This window comes from Malaclemys terrapin, chromosome 19, assembly GCF_027887155.1.
Source record: "Malaclemys terrapin pileata isolate rMalTer1 chromosome 19, rMalTer1.hap1, whole genome shotgun sequence".
In the NCBI taxonomy this organism is placed as follows: Eukaryota; Metazoa; Chordata; order Testudines; family Emydidae; genus Malaclemys; species Malaclemys terrapin.
The window spans coordinates 22,046,863-22,064,993 of NC_071523.1; the positions used below are offsets into that span (position 1 = coordinate 22,046,863).

An 18,131-nucleotide genomic window follows, 5' to 3' on the forward strand; every position below is an offset into this window, starting at 1 on the left:
TCACTGGCATTAGGGATATTTGCTTTTAGCAGTCTCAAATCAGCTACTTTCTGTAGGCACTTTCATCATACCATCCCCTCAATAAAATTATCAAGTTCTATCTTCAAGCTAGTTAGGTTTTTTGCCCCTACTACTCCCTTTGGAAGGCTGTTCTAGAACTTCAGTCAGAAATTAGAAACCTTCATCTATTTTCAAGCCTAAACTTGTTGATGGCCAGTTTATAGCCATTTTTTTCTTGTGCCAACATTGGTGCTTAACTTAAATAATTCCTCTCCCTCTGATGTATTTATAAAGAGCAATTATCTTGCCCCTCAGCCTGGGTTTGATTAGGCTAAACAAGCCAAGCCCCTTGAGTTTCCTCTCATAAGGTCAGTTTTCCATTCTTCTGATCATCCTAATACTCTTTATCTGCACCTGTTCCAGTTTGAATTCATCTTTCTTAAATATGGGAGACTATAATTACACACAGTATTCCTGATGAGATCTCACCAGTGCCTTGTATAATGGTACTAACACTTCCCTGTCTGTACTGGAAATGTCTCTCCTGATGCATCCTAAGATTGCATTAGTCTTTTTCATGGCCACATCACATTGGCAGCTTATAGTCATCCTGTGGTCAACCAGTACACCCAGATCTTTACAATCCTCTGTTGCTTCCAACTCATAAGTCCCTAGTTTATAGCAGAGGTTCTTGTTCCTTGTCCCTAAGTGCATGACCTTGCACTTTGCACAATTAAGTGTCATCCCATTCCTATTACTCCAGTTTTCAAGGTTGTTCAGATCTGGTATGATATTCCAGTCCTCCTCCATATTGGCAATATCACCCAACTTGGTGTCATCTGCAGAATTTGTTAGCCCACTCTCACTTTTTGTGCCAAGGTCATTAATAAAAATGTTAAGTAAGATTGGCTCTAAGATTGATCCCTGAGGAACTCCACTGATAACCTCCCTCCAGCCTAAGAGTTCACCTTTCAGCATGAATCATTGTGCAGTTGTCTCCAATTTAACGAGTTTCTTATCCAGCTTTCAGTTCTCATATTAATCCACATCTTCTCTCATACTTAAGTTACTTGGAATGGTCAAGGCAAGCAAGAGATTTGTTATCCATAATCTATGAAGTAGTTGGATCTCAAACATTTGATCATATCAAGCATCAACCACATAAACACTCCTTCCTTAAATCGCAGACCACTTATCTTGGGGGCTAATTCTGTGTTCTGCAAAACTGCACTTAAAGAAATTATATAAAATATCAGGGCTTCTTAGCCAGTTTTATTTACTCACATTCTCTATCAAAAGATAATACTTAATGGACATCCTTATTTGCCAAATGATTGCTCTTAGGGCAAGAGCTTGTCTATTGGAAGTAGCCCCCTTTTCAAACCCTTTTGGACAGAATTCTGCAACCACGAGAAATGGAGCAGAAACCAGCTTTCCAACATTTCTCTGCTCCAGTAACTACTATGTGGCAGAGTAAGGCTTTGAAGAAGTTTTAAAGTCAGTAAAGTTTGAATGCCCATGAGCCTATTTGCTAGACTGTGGCTGGTTTCCTTTTGGAGACTTTATCTGGTCCTTCACAGACTCAAGTTCTTTTCAGCCACTTGCTCTTGCTTCTTAATCCTTCTGTCTTAAGGATATTAGACCATGGACAGATATTTCCATTTTCACTATCAAGTTTCCTTAAAGTGAACTTAAATTTATTGGCCCTTTATATCCCAAAACTTGTCAAGACACACTTTGGATGTAATTAGGAACATCACATTCTGTCTGCTTAATTAGAGACAGATTCTGTCTCTAAAAGACGTAAAAAGATCAGAAGGTCTCCTGTTCAGTCATAGCCAAATTGATACCATTGTGCATTAGAGAAGCATATGTAGATGAAAGGCTGCCATGCTCATTTAGCCTCCTGTTTCATTCTACAGGCGTATTTCCTACCCCTGGATGGAATGGGAAGCTTTGTCAGGCTGCGGAGTGATCCACAATCCACACATACTCACATTGTTATAATGTGTCATTAAGTGCTTTCTTGACTTTGTCCATTGCATTCTAGAACTGTAGACCACGTCAACCTATTTCTCCTTTTCACATGTGCCTATCATGCGTGATTTTCAGTTACTCATAGCCCATGTTCCTAGGAGAGAGAGGAATTTCATTCCTACCTTGTAAATGGGTCTTCTACAAGGGTCCCAGCAATCCAGAAGCTTGTTCTATTGTGTGTTTTAGGTGCTAGTTGCAAAGGCAGTTAGCCTGTTCTGTTAAGGGAAGAGCTAGGTATAAAGCTGGACTTGAGCGGAACTATCACATTGACAAGAAGAACCCATATTTGGGATTTGTGAACCCCCTTGCAAAAATTGGTCTACATGGTAGGAACAAAACTTCCTTTACATGCCACAGGGTATTGGAATCTCTTGGATAGCATCTTCCCTGAAATTCATCAGAGGGGAAATAGGACAGCGGAAGACTTATGATCTGAAAATTATACCAAGCAAAGGTTTATTTCCATTTACCCTACATGTGTGAGAGTTGCCCTTCATGAATGAATTGGAGGTTTCTTCTAAATATTCTCCTTCTGAGCATCTTTCTGTGCAGCTTAATGGCTGACTTTGTGATGCTTCTCATTGCTTCTGAAAACTGACAGTCTTGTGGCAAACCATGTGAGTACAGTGAAACTACAAAAGATCAGCCTATTAGACAGCTTCCTAACTCAAAACACCCCTCCCCCCCCCAAAAAAAATCCCAAGGTGGTGTAAAACCTGCTCCACCTTCATTAGAGTAAATCCTATCAAGGAACTGACAAAAGTTGGTTACTTACAGGAGGTTGTATTGAAATTCTTCTATGTTCTTCTAAATTTATGCCATACAAAATTTTCCACTAATGGCCCTGCTGTATATTTCTGTCATGTTTACAAAATTAGCAAATATCAAGAGCAGGCTCGCTGATTTCAAACAATTAAAACGTTGTCTCTCTTGATTATCTTGAAACAAATAAAAGCATTAATAACTGGTGTTTTATAATCCTCTCTTTGAACTAAGGATTTGATAGGAAATTTTTCTTATCCTCCCCTTTATTAGCATATGACCATGATGATTATTGTATAGTGAAATTACTTTAAAAACAGATTGGTTTTGTAGTTGTGTGCAGCTAAGATATTGGAATCATGTGACCAAATTGAGCATTATTTAGAAACTACCTTGTCTTAGATATTGTAATCCCCCCAGTTCTTGAGCAAGTCCATTTTAACCAATGAAATTACCTTTTGTGCACTTATCACACTGTACTTAAAAGTATTTGCTCTCGTTATTTTGCGTTAGAGACAGAGTTCACAGCAAAGAATAGAATGTTTAAGATTCAATAATATTTTGTTTTTAGAACAATAAAAAACACCATACTGAGGCTGAAGTGCTCTGCCAATTTAAAATTGCAAAATCAACTATAAATTTGCCAGCTCACCCTTTCTACAGCTAGCATCTCTAAAGATGAATAACACCCTAGCACTGTATCCAGTACTTCTGACTCTATCTTACCTCCAAAGGAAAGGCAAAACATATGGATCATTGCAGCATACCTTGAAAATCTTCTAACCTGTTTTTTTTTTCAGATAGGACAGGATGACATTTTAAAACTGAAGAACCCCTAATAAAATGTACAGAAAAAAATTAATCTCTTCTGTGATATGGTATGGTCAATTAACAGGCTTAGTTTACTAGTAATATGTGAGCAAGATACCTCTGGAATGTAGGGTTGTTGGTTTTTTTTTAACTGTTACACAGTAAATATTTCTCATTGGTCTAATAGTCTTTAAAAGTTTTCTCCTACTGTTAAATGGAAAAGATCAGCTTTAGCAATGTCAAAGGGCATGCCTCAAAAGAGAGAGGTTACAAATAATTCAGTCAGGTATCTGAAATAGGAAATTCTTTATATTACAACACACAGGCTAAAAAATTAAATGACAACATAATACATTTCTCCACTTCCTAAACTGGTTGACATCACCAGTTTTATTCACAAAATCAGAATAATTTTCCTGTACTTTGCTTCCTTGATAAGTTTTTAAGATGCTAAAGGATACTTCTTTGAAGTAGACATTGCTTCAGATAGTAGAACAGAAATCACCTTATCAACCTAAGTTATACCTTAGAAATAGAATGTCTTGTGACTTTAGTGAACTATATCTAAAATGATACAGAGAAAATACATTTCAAATTACAGAAGCTTGTTTGCTTGAATGTAGTGACAAGATCTCTTGCCAAAAGTCTCATTCAGTCTTTGAGCATACATATCAAGTGTAAGTATATGCATACATTCATTAAGGTGCTTATTTTTTCAGTCGGAATCTACCCCTTAATTATATTTTGCAGTTTTCAATAGCACCTTACAATTAATGGAAGTGTATGGAAATGTTTTCTTTCCAACGGTTAATTTAAAATGGAATTGATATCCAGATTTGTGAGAGAGTATTCATTTGGCCTTTCTTTTGTATTAGGTATTTCTCTTATGAAAGTCTAGTTACTAACATACATTGAGATGCTATTGTACATAATTTACCAAGTAGTTGATCCATTTTCTGAATAAATTGATAAAGCTGACAAGTGTACAAGTGTTCTTGGGCAAAAGAATGATGTTCCACCAAAATAACTATCTTTAAAAAAAAAAAAGGCAGCGAGTGCGGGCGTGTCATTACCATTTTGTAAATGCACGAAGAACTTGTTTTGCTAAAATTCAGCTAAATGGTTGTACACTAAATGAAAAACTCTGGCTCTTTGAACTCTCTTTCTGTAGCAGTCTGAGGGTATGTCTATACTGATCGGCGGGCAGTAATCGATCCAACAGGGATCGATTTATTGCATTTAGATTAGACGCGATAAATCGACCCCTGAGCGCTCTCCCGTCGACTCCTGTACTCCAGCGCCACGAGAGGCGCAGGCAGAGTCGACAGGGGAGCAGCAGCAGTCGACTCATTGCAGTGAAGACACCGCGGTGAGAGGTCTAAGTACGTCGACTTCAGCTACGTTATTCACGTAGCTGAAGTTGCATAACTTAGATCGATTCTCCCAGGGTAGACCAGGTCTGAGAATAAAGCTTCCTACATGAGTAGGTATTAGTACGTCCTGGAGAAGCTAAAAATTTTGCCCATTCCTTCAAATGTACCTATGTGTAGTTCCATTGGTTTTAATGGGATCAGAAAATTGCAAAAAAAAGAATGACTTGGATGATAAAGTTTTGCAGTATTGGGCCTTTACTCTATTTGTCTCTTGAATTCTTTCACAACTATAAAAAGTTAGTTTGCAGAGGTGCATTATATGCTCCTTTCATATTTAAAATGAATGAATCTGCAGACTTAGAGTTGGAAAGAATAAATTGCTGTCCTTGTTCTAATATGCAGGATTATAAATAACTCATTGATTATTTATGATTCATTGTGATGACATCTGATCAGTGCCAAGTTAATAGTATTTAGTCTCTTTAAAGGGAGACAGGTTAAAAATCACTTTTAAAAAATAATTTCTCCAAAGGTAATTTTTATGCGTTTGAAATTTAAAGCTGAAACTTGCAGATAGCTATTTTCATGCAAATGAAGCAATGTTGGTGGTGCATGGTATTTGTCAATTCTGTGTACCAGCTTGATGATGATGATGTAAACTTTCTGCCATTCATTTTACAAAGGAGTGTAGAGTCTGATGGAGATATATGGCTGCTGTTTCTTCAGATGTGAATGTGTATCCTTGAAAGGATTGTCAGCATTAATGAAAACATTTGTCTGCCAGTTTCCTGGTTTTAGTTACCATTATAACTTATACTCATATTACATAAATTACCCCCTTTTCCCCTGGGCATGAGACTTGGTCTTTACAAGACGACTGTTTCTGTCTCAAAGGCTCCTGTTCCCCTCCAGTCCAGCAGTATTTTTAACCAGCTTCCTGGTAGTTTACATTAAATATCAGATTCCAGTCCTCCATCAACCTGAGTCAGGCTCCTGTGGTCCAGGAGTTCCTTTCCCTTTGATAACCTCCTCTGCTGTCTGTCTGCTCCTTGGCTAGCTTTTATATCATTGCAAGAGTGAAAGCTGGCTTGTAGCCAGCCAGTGGGTGCTTTAATTCTTATAGTAGCCTTCTTTAAGGCTTCTCCTTCTTTAAGGAATACATTGTTGTTTGTTGTTTTTCAAAGAGAGACCGAAACCTTATAAGTTGTTAAGATCGCTATGTATCAGCAAGAGCTGAAGAGACGGTACTGCCTATAGAAGGAGACTTTCTTTCCAAAAGATTAGGAAGATGTATATCTTTTTATTATCATGACCATAACCTCATCTAAAAATATCAACAATGAAAAAATTGAAAGTTCATTAATAAGTTGTGCGTGGGCAGAGCCACCTTCCTTATTTGTAATTCAGAGCACATATAGCTCTGGACACACACCTGAATCCCCAAGACAAGAGTCAGGCTTTGCTCAATAAAATCTCTGTTACCATCTCTTTTGTTACATGTGGATGCCATTCAGTATCTTAGAAGTTGATAGTCATGAACACTGTCTCTAGAAGTCAGTTCTGTCTCTGCACTTGGAAGACAATGTTCAGGGGAAACAGCTAGTATTGGGGAAGGAAGTTACTTTGCAAAGTGCCAGAAACTTTGAAAACCCACAAAATCATCAACATTAATGTCAACAGAACAGGATGTTGTGACTTGAGGGTGTAGACCTGGCTTGACATGAGTCACTGGGCTTGGGGGAGGCCTCATTTCTTGGGAGACTGGATTAGGGAGGTAAGCAGATCAGCAGCCTGGAAACAATGTCTGTGCTAACTAAGATAGGTAAATGCCCCAGTAAGCTAAGAGACAGAATGTCTCAACTAGCTAAGATAAGTGGGAACATCAAGGGAACCTTTTATAATGAACAAATAAGCCTGGAACATAAGATGAGGTGAAGAGTAAGGCTATGTCTACACTATGCAGATTTTAGCGACATGGCTGTGCCGCTACAACCGTGCTGCTAAAAGGCACACAGTGTAGCCACTGGTTTCAGAGTGGTAGCCGTGTTAGTCTGTATCAGCAAAAAGAACGAGGAGTACTTGTGGCACCTTAGAGTACTGTTTGTCGGTTTGAGAGAACTCTCCTGCCAACAAAAACTTCCATCCCCAACGAGTGGCGTTAGCGCTGTTGGCAGGAGAGAACACCTGCCTACAAAGTGCTATTCACACCAGTGCTTGTCGTTGACAAAATGTTTGTCTTTCGGGGTGGGGGTGTATTTTTTTAACACCTCTGAACGACAAAAGTTTTGTCTTTCACTTGCCAGTGTAGACAGCCTAAATCATGTATAGACAAACTGTGCTGCATGGGGATTGGTTCCTACAAAGTAATCAGGCCAGTCCCAAAATGTATAAAGCAATGTAATGTGTAAATGTATATAAAGGAAGAGGTTTTTCTCTGTAGCTTTGGATTTGTGTTATACCCTGTCTCCACCCACTGTGTTTGAGTCTGTAGCTTTGCTGTAAGCCAAATAAAAATACCTGAGTGATGAAGTCTGGAGTCGAACTGAGTATTTGGGAAGCCAAGTGGAAAGAGGTCTCCAAGAGAATGCCAACACAGGCCTTTGATTAGAAATCAGTATTCTTTTTAACCTTACAGCTAGGGCTGTCAAACGATTAAAAAAATAATCGTGATTAATCGCGCAATTAAACAATAATAGAATACCATTTATTTAAATATTTTTGGATGTAGTGCAATCTCTTTATCATGAAAGTAGAACTTACAAATGTAGAATTATGTACAAAAAATAACTGCAATCAAAAATAAAAAAAATCTAAAACTTTAGAGCCTTCAAGTCCACTCAGTCCTATTTCTTGTTCAACCAATCGCTCAGACAAACAAGTTTGTTTACATTTGAAGGAGATAATGCTGCCTGCTTCTTGTTCACAATGTCACCTGAAAGTGAGAACAGGCGTTCACGTGGCACTGTTGCAACCGGTGTCGCAAGATATTTACATGCCAGATGCGCTAAAGAGTCATATGTCTGTTCATGCTTCATCCACCATTCTAGAGAACGTGTGTCCATGCTGATGATGGGTTCTGCTCAATAACGGACTGACGCATGTTCATTTTCATAATCTGGGTCAGATGCCACCAGCAGAAGGCTGATTTTGGGTGGTTTGGGTTCTGTAGTTTCTTAATCGGAGTGTTGCTCTTTTAAGATTTCTGAAAGCATGCTCCACACCTCATCCCTCTCAGATTTTGGAAGGCACTTCAGATTCTTAAACCTTGGGTCGAATGCTGTAGCTATCTTTAGAAATCTCACATTGGTACCTTCTTTGTGTTTGTCAAATCTGCAGCGAAAGTGTTTTTAAAATGAACAACATGTTCTGAGTCGTCATCTGAAACTACTGAAATATATGGCAGAATGCGGTAAAACAGAGCATGAGACATACAGTTCTCTCCCAAGGAGTTCAGTCACAAATTTAATTAATGCATTATTTTTTTAACAAGCGTTACCAGCATGGAAGCATGTCCTCTGGAATGGCAGCTGAAGTATGAAGGGGCATATGAATGTTTAGCATATCTGGCACATAAATACCTAGCAATGCTGGCTACAAAAGTGCCATGCAAATGCCTGTTCTCACTTTCTGGTGACATTGTAAATAAAAAGTGGGCAGCATTATCTTCCATAAATGTAAACAAACTTGTTCAGCCAATCGCTAAGACAAACAAGAAGTAAGACTGAGTGGACTTGTAGGCTATAAAGTTTTACATTGTTTTGTTTTTGAGGGCGGTTATGTAATAAAGAACCCTACATTTGTAAGTTGCACTTTCATGATAAAGAGATTGCACTACAGTACTTGTATGAGGTGAACTGAAATACTATTTCTTTTATCATTTTTACAGTTCAAATATTTGTAATAATAATATAAAGTGGGAACTGAGATGAGGCTGACCAGTCTGTAGTTCCCCAGATTTTCCTTCTTTTTTTTTTAAAGATGGGCACTATATTTGCCTTTTTCCAATGGTCCGGGATCTCTCCAGATCTCCACGAGTTTTCAAAGATATTGGCCAATGGCTCTGCAATCACATCAGCTAACTCCCTCAACACCCTTCGATGCATTAGATCTGGCCCCATGGACTTGTGCATGTCCATTTTTTCTAAATAGTCCTTAGCCTGTTCTTAAACACTGAGGGCTGCTCACCTCCTCCCCATACTGTGCTGCCCAGCGTAGCAGTCTGGGAGCTGACCTTGTCTGTGAAGACCGAGGCAAAAAAAGGATTGATTACTTCAGCCTTTTCCACATCATTTGTCACTAGGTTGCTTCCCCCATTCAGTAAGGGTCCCACACTTTCCCTATCTTTCACCACCTTCTTGTTGCTAACATACCTGTAGAAACCCTTTTTGTTACCCTTCAATATCCCTTGCTAGCTGCAACTCCAATTGTGCTTTGGCCTTCCTGATTACATCCTTGCATGCTCAAGCAATATTTTTATACTCTTTCCTAGTGATCTGTCCAAGTTTCCACTTCTTTTTAAGCCTTCTTTTTGTGTTCAAGCTCACCGAAGATTTCTCTGTTAAGCCAAGCTTGTCGCCTGCCATATTTGCTATTCTTTCTGCACGTCGGGATGGTTTGTTCCTGCACCCTCAAAAAGGCTTCTTTAAAATACAGCCAGCTCTCCTGGAGTCCTTTCCCCCTCATATTAGCCTCCTGGGGGATCCTGCCCATCTGTTCCCTGAAGGAGTCAAAGTCTGCTTTTCAGAAGTCCAGGGTCCTATTTCTGCTGCTCTCCTTTCTTCTTTTTGCCATGATTCTGAACTCAACTATCTCATGGTCACTGCTGCCCATGTTGCTATTCACTCCTGCCTCCCCTACCAATCCTTCCCTGTTTGTGAGCAGCAGGTCAAGAGGAGCTCGGCCCCTAGTTAGTTCCTTCAGCACTTACACCAGGAAGTTGTCCCCAACACTCTCTCCAAAAACTTCCTGGATTGTCTGTGCACTGCTGTATTGCTCTCCCAGCAGATGTCAGGGTGATTGAAGTCCCCCATGAGAACCAGGGCCTGTGATCTGGAAACTTCTGTTGTCCGAAGAAAGCCTCGTCTACCTTATCCTCCTGGTCTGATGGTCTATAGCAGATGCCCAATACGACATCACCCTTGTTCCTCTCACCTCTAAACTTAACCCAAAGATTCTCAACAGGCTTTTCTCCAGTTTCATATTGGAGCTCTGAGCAATCGTACTGCTCCCTTACATACAGTGCAATTCCTCCCCCTTTTCTCCCCCACCTGTCCTTCCTGAACAGCTTATACCCACCCATGACATTGCTCCAGTCATCTGAGTTACTCCACCAAGTCTCTGTTACTCCAATCACATCATAGTTCCTTGACTATGCCAGGACTTCCAATTCTTCCTGCTTGTTTCCCAGGGTTCTTGCGTTCATGTACAGGCACCGAAGATAACTAGCCGATTCTCTACTTTCTCAGTATGAATCAGGAGACCTCCCCGTTGCACCCTGCTACTTGTGTTTCCTCCTGGTATCCCACTTCCCCACTTACCTCTGGGCTTAGGTCACCATCCCCCGGTGAACCTAGTTTAAAGCCCTCCTTGCTAGTTTAGCAAGCCTGCCTACGAAGATGCTCTTCCCTCTCTTTGTTAGGTGAATCCCATCTCTTCCTTGCAATCTTTCTTGGAACCACATCCCATGGTCGAAGAATCCAAAGCCCTCTCTCCGACACCACCTGCGTAACCACGCATTTACCTCTGCAAGTCGATGGTCCCTACCTGGGCCTTTTCCTTCAACTGGGAGGATGGACAAGAACATGACTTGCGCCTCAAACTCCTTCATCCTTCTTCCCAGAGCCACATAGTCTGCAGTGACCCGCTCAAAGTTATTCTTGGCAGAATCATTGGTGCCCACATAGAGAAGTAGGAATGGGTAGCGGTCCGAGAGCTTGATCAGTCTCAGCAGACATTTTGTCACATCCTGAATTCTAGCTCCACGCAAGCAGCACATTTTGAGTTTCCCAGTCTGGACGGCAGATGGATGACTCTGTTCCCTTTAGGAGGGAGTCCCTGACCGCCATCCATCTCCTCCTCTTGGGAGTGGTGGTTGTGCAACCTGCATCCCATGCCTTCCAGTCTCGTTCTGATCTCTTCCCTCAGATGACTCTTCCAAACCATTCTCCACCCGTAGTACCTGTGCAGAGAGCCTGAAAACAGTTTCTTACCTCTATCTGCATTGGGGGTACATAAGCTTCTCCACTTTCTTCTTCTGGAGATCATATGCTGCCAGTTTTCTTCCCCGTTCTGTACTGTCCTCTTAGATTCTTCAGCATGCTGTGCCTGCAATACCAAATGCTGACTTCTATCCAGAAAATTCATTTTCATTTTCTCTGATGTAGCACAGGAGAGAGATGTGGGTCTCTAGTCCCATTTCAATTCTTTTTAATGTCTCCCTCTGTGTCCTCACCACACATCCATTCCTCACATCGACCCATCTCCATTTGCTCACAGTTTCTTCACTCTGCAGCCCACCTCTTGCTGGAAAATAGCCATCTGTTCGTAAGTGGGACCTCCACTTCAAATCCCACCCTCACCCCCTCTGCACAGGCCATGTTTTTGTGAGTTGAGTATTAGGATTTATGCACTGACAAGAGACGTTCAGGGGCTTGGGAAGGGAGCAGTATCCTCAACAAAGAGGCTGCTTTGCTATCAGGTGATGGTCATGTTGAGTAAGAAGCTCTGCAGCCTGCTGTTTTGCTCACTCTCCCATTCAGAAATTCATTTGTCCTGAGCAAGTGGATTTTAAAGCTTTGTTTTACCCTAGAGTCACAAAAGATCTGCCTCAGCAGGGCTGTAATTACATACTTTTTTATGCCTTTTTTCAACTTTAGTTGTTTCATTTTTCCAAGTATTTGTTTTTCCCCCTTGATATTTTCCATGTAAAATAGTCACTGAGTGTGAGAGATTGAAAAGACAGGATTTTGATCACTTGTCAAATTAATAAAAACTGAGGCTATTATGTTTTGTAAGTGAACCAATTCATCTGTGCTTATATATACTAGTCCCTTGCAAATGGAGACTTTGTTGGAAAACATTTTCCTTGTAAAATGCAGTGCAAAGTACAACTCCCATTGCACATTAATGCTGTGTTGAGTGCTCTGCATGTCAGAGGCCCAAGTATATGATGTAATAGTAGTTATTACTTTGTCCCTGTGGATCAGCAAGATATTTATTGTAATATTCAAGTTAAATTAATGCACCCTAGCAGTTTTCGCACACTTCAAAGAATGGGTTTACACATTAAAAATACTGAAATATTAAATGCTTTTTTCTTTGATTATGTGCTCTCTTTTGGTGGTATATTTTGGGAGTAGTGGTATATTGGAGAAGAGGAATGAATCCTGAAAATGTTACATTTTATGAAGAACAGAATAGGCTAATGAAAGGCTAACAGTTTTTTCTGAAGCTATTTTTTTTGCTAGTTAAAATTTTCAAATACTTCTGTGCTAACTCAAAAATGGCTTTGAATTTTCTTTAACTTCATTTGTCAGCTGTGTGGGCCAAATAAGGAATGTGGTTTGGCTTTTTCAATAAATCTTCTTTTTTTTTTTTTTTTTTAAATGTGCTCATTGCTGAGAGCTTTCTCTTTGGCGGGGCTCAGACTTCTCCATTCAGGCTTCCCCTTGCACTAACCATTATAGAGTTCTGCATGCCAGTAGCCTGATACATCATGTAATTGTATTCCTTGATCAGACATGAAGAAGTGAACCAAAATAAGTCTTCTCTTCTTAAGGCTTTGTGAACATATTACTATGATCAGCAGCAATTCCTGAGATGGACCTCCACTTCTATAAGAGGGGCCAGCTGGTAGGACATTCTCTGGGAGAACCCTTCACTTTGAAACTCACTTATTTCTCTCTCCCCCTCTCCCTCTTCCTCCCCGCTTCCAGTTTATTGACTTTCAGGGCATCTGGAAAGACCCTTCTGTCTTCCCTTAGCTGTGAGGGATTGCGAGGACTGGTGGGAGATTGTAAAGATCTAAAATACGTTTTCAGCTGCTGGGTTAAATGTTACGTATGAGAGAAAGGGGGTTCTTAGAGTAATCTATATGTATAATTAATTGTATTTTTTAAATGTGTCATGGAGCACCCAGATCCTCGTTTTTATGGAATAAGTATACAAATCAAAATAAATGTCTGGCTTATATTGCTAAGATACACAAGATAGGTGAGGTAATATCACACTCCTTTCTAATAGCAGAACTCAGGACGGAGTGTGCTGCCTTGGAAGATTTCTCCTCTCTGTTAACCCAAGACTTCTCAAGCTGCTTTCAAACCTAGTTTTTCTGTATGGCAACATTACATCTTGAAATAATTAATCATTATTTGGGTAACAACCACCTCCCCTCTGTCTCATTCAACTAAAAGCTGACAAAACACAACTACAAGAGTAATTTTAATCTTTGAGTCAAGCCATGAGTTGAAACTAGCATCTTTCAGAAGGGAAAAGCTAGGGTATTAATTCACTCTGCTGTCTAGTCCTATCAGCTATTTTTATACAAGGAAACTGCTGCTGGCTAGGAAACAATTTTTGGTGAAATTTTCATGTTATTTCCAAAAATAAGTGTGTGTGTGTGTGTGTGTATATATATATATATATATATGTATATATATTAGAAATACATTTATAAAATTGAAATCAGTTAAAAATGCCTAAGGAATGCCTATGTGCAAGTTCTTAAAGTTGATGTGCAAGTACATTTTCTTGTGGGGAATGATTGATTTTAGAATCTTACCGTATGGAGTGTTTATGTTGAATTTTCTAATTACAGGCTATAAAAGCAAGTTCAGGCTAGGCCTACCGGTTCTAGTTTGAAAGAAATACATGATCTGGCCTTGTGACTACTGCTCATGACCATGTAGGTAAAATCAATGCCATCTGATAGCATTTCAGCCTCTTTCCCTTTCTCTTTTTTTATTAATATGAAAAAGTGGTGGACTGGGTATTGGGATGAAGCAGAATTGCCATATCAGCTGTCTTCTTTGGACATGCACGTGAGAAACAAATGTGATTGGTCAGCTGATTCTGGAGGCACTATCTTGGTTGTATTACTAAGACAGGGCTTGAAAATATAACTGGACACCTGCTAGCTAGAGAAATATGCCTGTCAGCCATGGCCTGATATGGAGCATGATAGTGCTCAGGAGAGAGAGAAAAAGGGTCACTAGTGAGATTGACAGGCAACACCAGCATGAGGAGCCTGGTGTCCTGTCCTGACTCTTTGGAGTGGGGAAGATGCTGGGAATCCCAACTAGGCATCATCACTGGACTCTACTCGGGGTTTTGATCACGGATTCCTACTATCCAGACACTGGTACAAAGGACACTTGAAGCACTTCTCCCCCACCAAAGCTGATAGTGTTATCAAGCATATTTGTGAACTTTAAATGAGTCTTGTCAATTTCACTGATGCATACAGAGTTGAGAATAGTTGGTTGAAAAACAAACTAAACATTGCCTAAAGATTTTTTTACATTCAGAAACATTTTGCTTCACTTTTCTAAAATAACTTATTTTGAAAATGTTGGAGGGTTTTTTTAAATGTTTAAATGAAGGGATTTTGGAATTTCTGATCCATATTAGAAACTGACATGTTTGAATTTGAATAATCAGTATCTGAACCTGGAAGTTCAGTGAAAAAATTGTCCTTAAAATTTACGCTAACAATTCATAGCTATCTGAATATATTTTGCACCTTTGAAAACTTATTGCACTGATCTCATTAAGAAATAGTGCCATCTAAATGTGTTTAGAGCAGTGGTTTTCAACCTGTGGTCCACGGACCCTGGGGGGTCCATAGACGATGTCTAAGATTTCCAAAGGGGTTCACACCTCCATTTGAAATGTTTTAGAGGTCCACAAATGGAAAAAGATTGAAAATTACTGGGTTGGAGTAGTGGTTCTCAACCGTTCCAGACTGCTGTATCTGAGGAGTCTGATTTGTCTTGTGTACCCCAAGCTTCACCTCACTCAACACCTACTTGCTTACAAAATCAGACATAAAAATATGAAAGTGTCATCGCACACTATTACTGAGAAATTTCTTACGTTCTCATTTTTACCATATAATGTACTAACTTCACTAGTGCTTTCTATGTAGCCTATTGTAAAGCTTGGCAAATAGCTAGATGAGTTGATGTACCCCCTGGAAGACCTCTGCATACCCCCCAGGGTATGCGTACTCCTGGTTGAGAACCACTGCCTAGAGGGTAGCTTCTATGGCGGTCAAGTCTATCCGTTTTTAACGGCTAAACTATTTTCAAGTTAAATACTTGTTTCTGGCTTACTGCTTCAGAATGTCATTTCATTCTCAAGAAGATGGATTGTCTTAAAATCTTTCAGTTTAAAATAAATGCTGATTAATCAACCATTTCTTATTAAATGGCAGGTGAATCAAATAACAAAGATACACACAATTTAAAATGATAATTGGTATGTTGCTTCACAAAAATATCCATAGCAGACTGTTCATTGTGATGTTAACTGCCCCCCTTAAAATTTTATCGTATAAATTTAATTTGTACTTTTTGTTTGGAATCTATGAGCAACTGGGGAATATTACATATCCAAATACATTTAATCATAGTACTTCATCTAAAGTGTTCAGTTTTTTCTCACAATGATAGCACATCTACTGAGATGAGTCAGAAACTTTATCATGCTTATGCTACTTACCTGGGTTTTTACCTCACTGCAAAGACTAGAACGCTATAAATAACATTGCCTCTAAAAGATTGTATGCTTATACTGGCATTGTGATGGGGTATTGATTCTTTCTAGAACGTTTAAAATTGCTTGCATGCCTCGTAGCAGTGAATACATATATGATAGATTCAATATGAGATGAGCATTCCAGTAGAAATGGAATGGTGGTTTACATTCCCATTCCAAGAGCTATGCAAAACAAAACAAAAAAAAAAACTCCTCTTGTTTCTCAGAAATGCAGCCTTAAGCTACCAACCGATTTGTTTCCAATGCATGAAACGGCAAGTTACTTTATTAAAGCCTAGTTTGAGGAAAGCATCAGTTTTACTGTCATACAGTTTTTCTTCCTTGGTTGCTTTAAGCTAGCAGGATCTCCTTTTGTGCCCTTCTCATAAAATACATTTTGGCCTTGGTCTGTTTTAATGTACAAATAGTTCTGGATTATATTTTAACAAGAGAAAATCAAATGTGAATTGAAACAGAGGGTTTGTATAGAATTAACTTTAACATGGAAAATTGGAAAAGAGGTGGTTAAATTTTGATCATGAAGGAGTTTATTTGAAACTATTTAGTTATAACCCAATGAGTTAGGGATTACTTTAGTACCAACTGCTAAATCTGGTGCTAATGAACAGTATAATAGTAATCTAGAATTTGACACTTTCTCCAGCTGATTTTTCACTATGGTAAGAGAACTCATGTTTAAAAACACATTTTTTGTGGCACAGTTGCAGAGAGAATTAAATAATTGCTGTAGAACATTAACTTTAAACTGAATTGTTTTGTATCATTGGTGGTCAGCTGTCCCTAGCTTGTTTTAGCTAAAATTGTATAAATTTTGGTTGCATTTCTTGACCTAGACTTGTTCCAAATTTAAATTATTTATCTCAAAGAAATGAAAACCTCTTGAAACTTCTTACTGTAGGAAATGAAAAAAATATAGTGGAAGAAAAACACGAATATAATCCTGTAAAGTTGCTGTTTTGCTTTTAAGGCATGATGTAAACTTATCATTTCTGCATAATTTCAGTAAGAGAATTGACCAAATTACTGCTTGTTGCTTGAGAGTGCATACCAAAGATTCTTTATAGCTTCCATTAATTGAAATTCTAGTGGGAAAGGATTTTGTCTTGCAAATCACATTTAAAGGACTATTTTATTGTAGTGTTAACTGATACATTATGATTTTAGTATTTCTTGTATGTATATGTCAATAACTACAATATTTCTGTATTTATGCTGAACAAAGAAAACTCTAAAAATAAGGGATTTTTTTTCAGTGTAATTTTTACACTGAAAATGGATTTTAAACATACTTGTATCAAAACCCATTTGACAGTTACCTGTTTTTAAATAATGGGTTCCCTGATCAACATTGTTATCAGTATGATTATAATTGCTGCTTTCTTTGACTTTGTGTCATAGATCAAACAGTGGGATCATAAGTTGGCCTACCTGTGTTGATTTAGTTTTCCTGACTGTTAATAAGAACAATTTGTAAGTTTAGGAGCAAAAACCTTCTTAAATATTTCTTTGAATGGAAAGGTTTGTATATAAGCCACTTTCGGAGGGGAAAAAAGGCAGTGGCGTTAGAGTAAAAATGGAGCTTACTAGCAACGTAAAGGTTACTACACATTCAAACATCACACGGTTTACTGTATTCAGTTTGGAAAGAGGCTATTTTCAATAACTTTGATTTGATTCCATGAAAGGTATTAGTTTTACTTACTGTAGCTCCTTTGTTTTGCAGAGATCTTGATGCAGACGTCCTTTTGGATTTCTTTTTAATAATGTGTGACCCTTCACCTTTGATCCCTTGACCTGCATTACCTTGGTAACCATTTCATTTTTAATTTAATTTCATTTTTTAATTTTTGTGTGCAAACTGTAACATTTCATCATCTTAAATTGTAACATTCTTTGACTTCCCCAAATATATAAATGTTCATTTTATCTATAAAGTTATATGATGCTGGCTTCATTTTTGTATTAAAATTCATTTCAGTTGTAAAAATAAAGTGTAAAAATCTCATTGTTTTCATTTTCTTTATGTTTAACTGTGTGCATGTTTTTTGTATAGTGCATTACTTTTTCTACCCTTGTTCTTAGAAGTCTTAAAACTAACTTATTATTTTGTTGTTTTTGTACTTAAATGTTAACTTTCACTTCCTCAGTAGTTATCAGTATCAGTAGGAATTTCTCTGCATTTCGTCTGCTGTTTTCTTTCTATCCTACTCACATTTTAATAGTTTAAAATGCCATATTGAGAACATTTAAAATATTATTTTAAGGAACATAAAATAATAAACAATGTATACCATTTTTAATATTTCATTTATTCTGGAGTTTTTTTTTCCTTTCACTTCTGCGGTAATATAAAAACAAGTAGTTAGTAAGTTG

General features: G+C 38.4%; 1 pseudogene; it reads left to right on the forward strand.

Moving 5' to 3' along the window:
* The window catches only part of LOC128826002 (calmodulin-binding transcription activator 1-like), a 65,006-nt pseudogene extending 47,243 nt beyond the window's left edge, over positions 1-17,763 (forward strand).
* Positions 17,764-18,131: the final 368 nt, after the last annotated feature.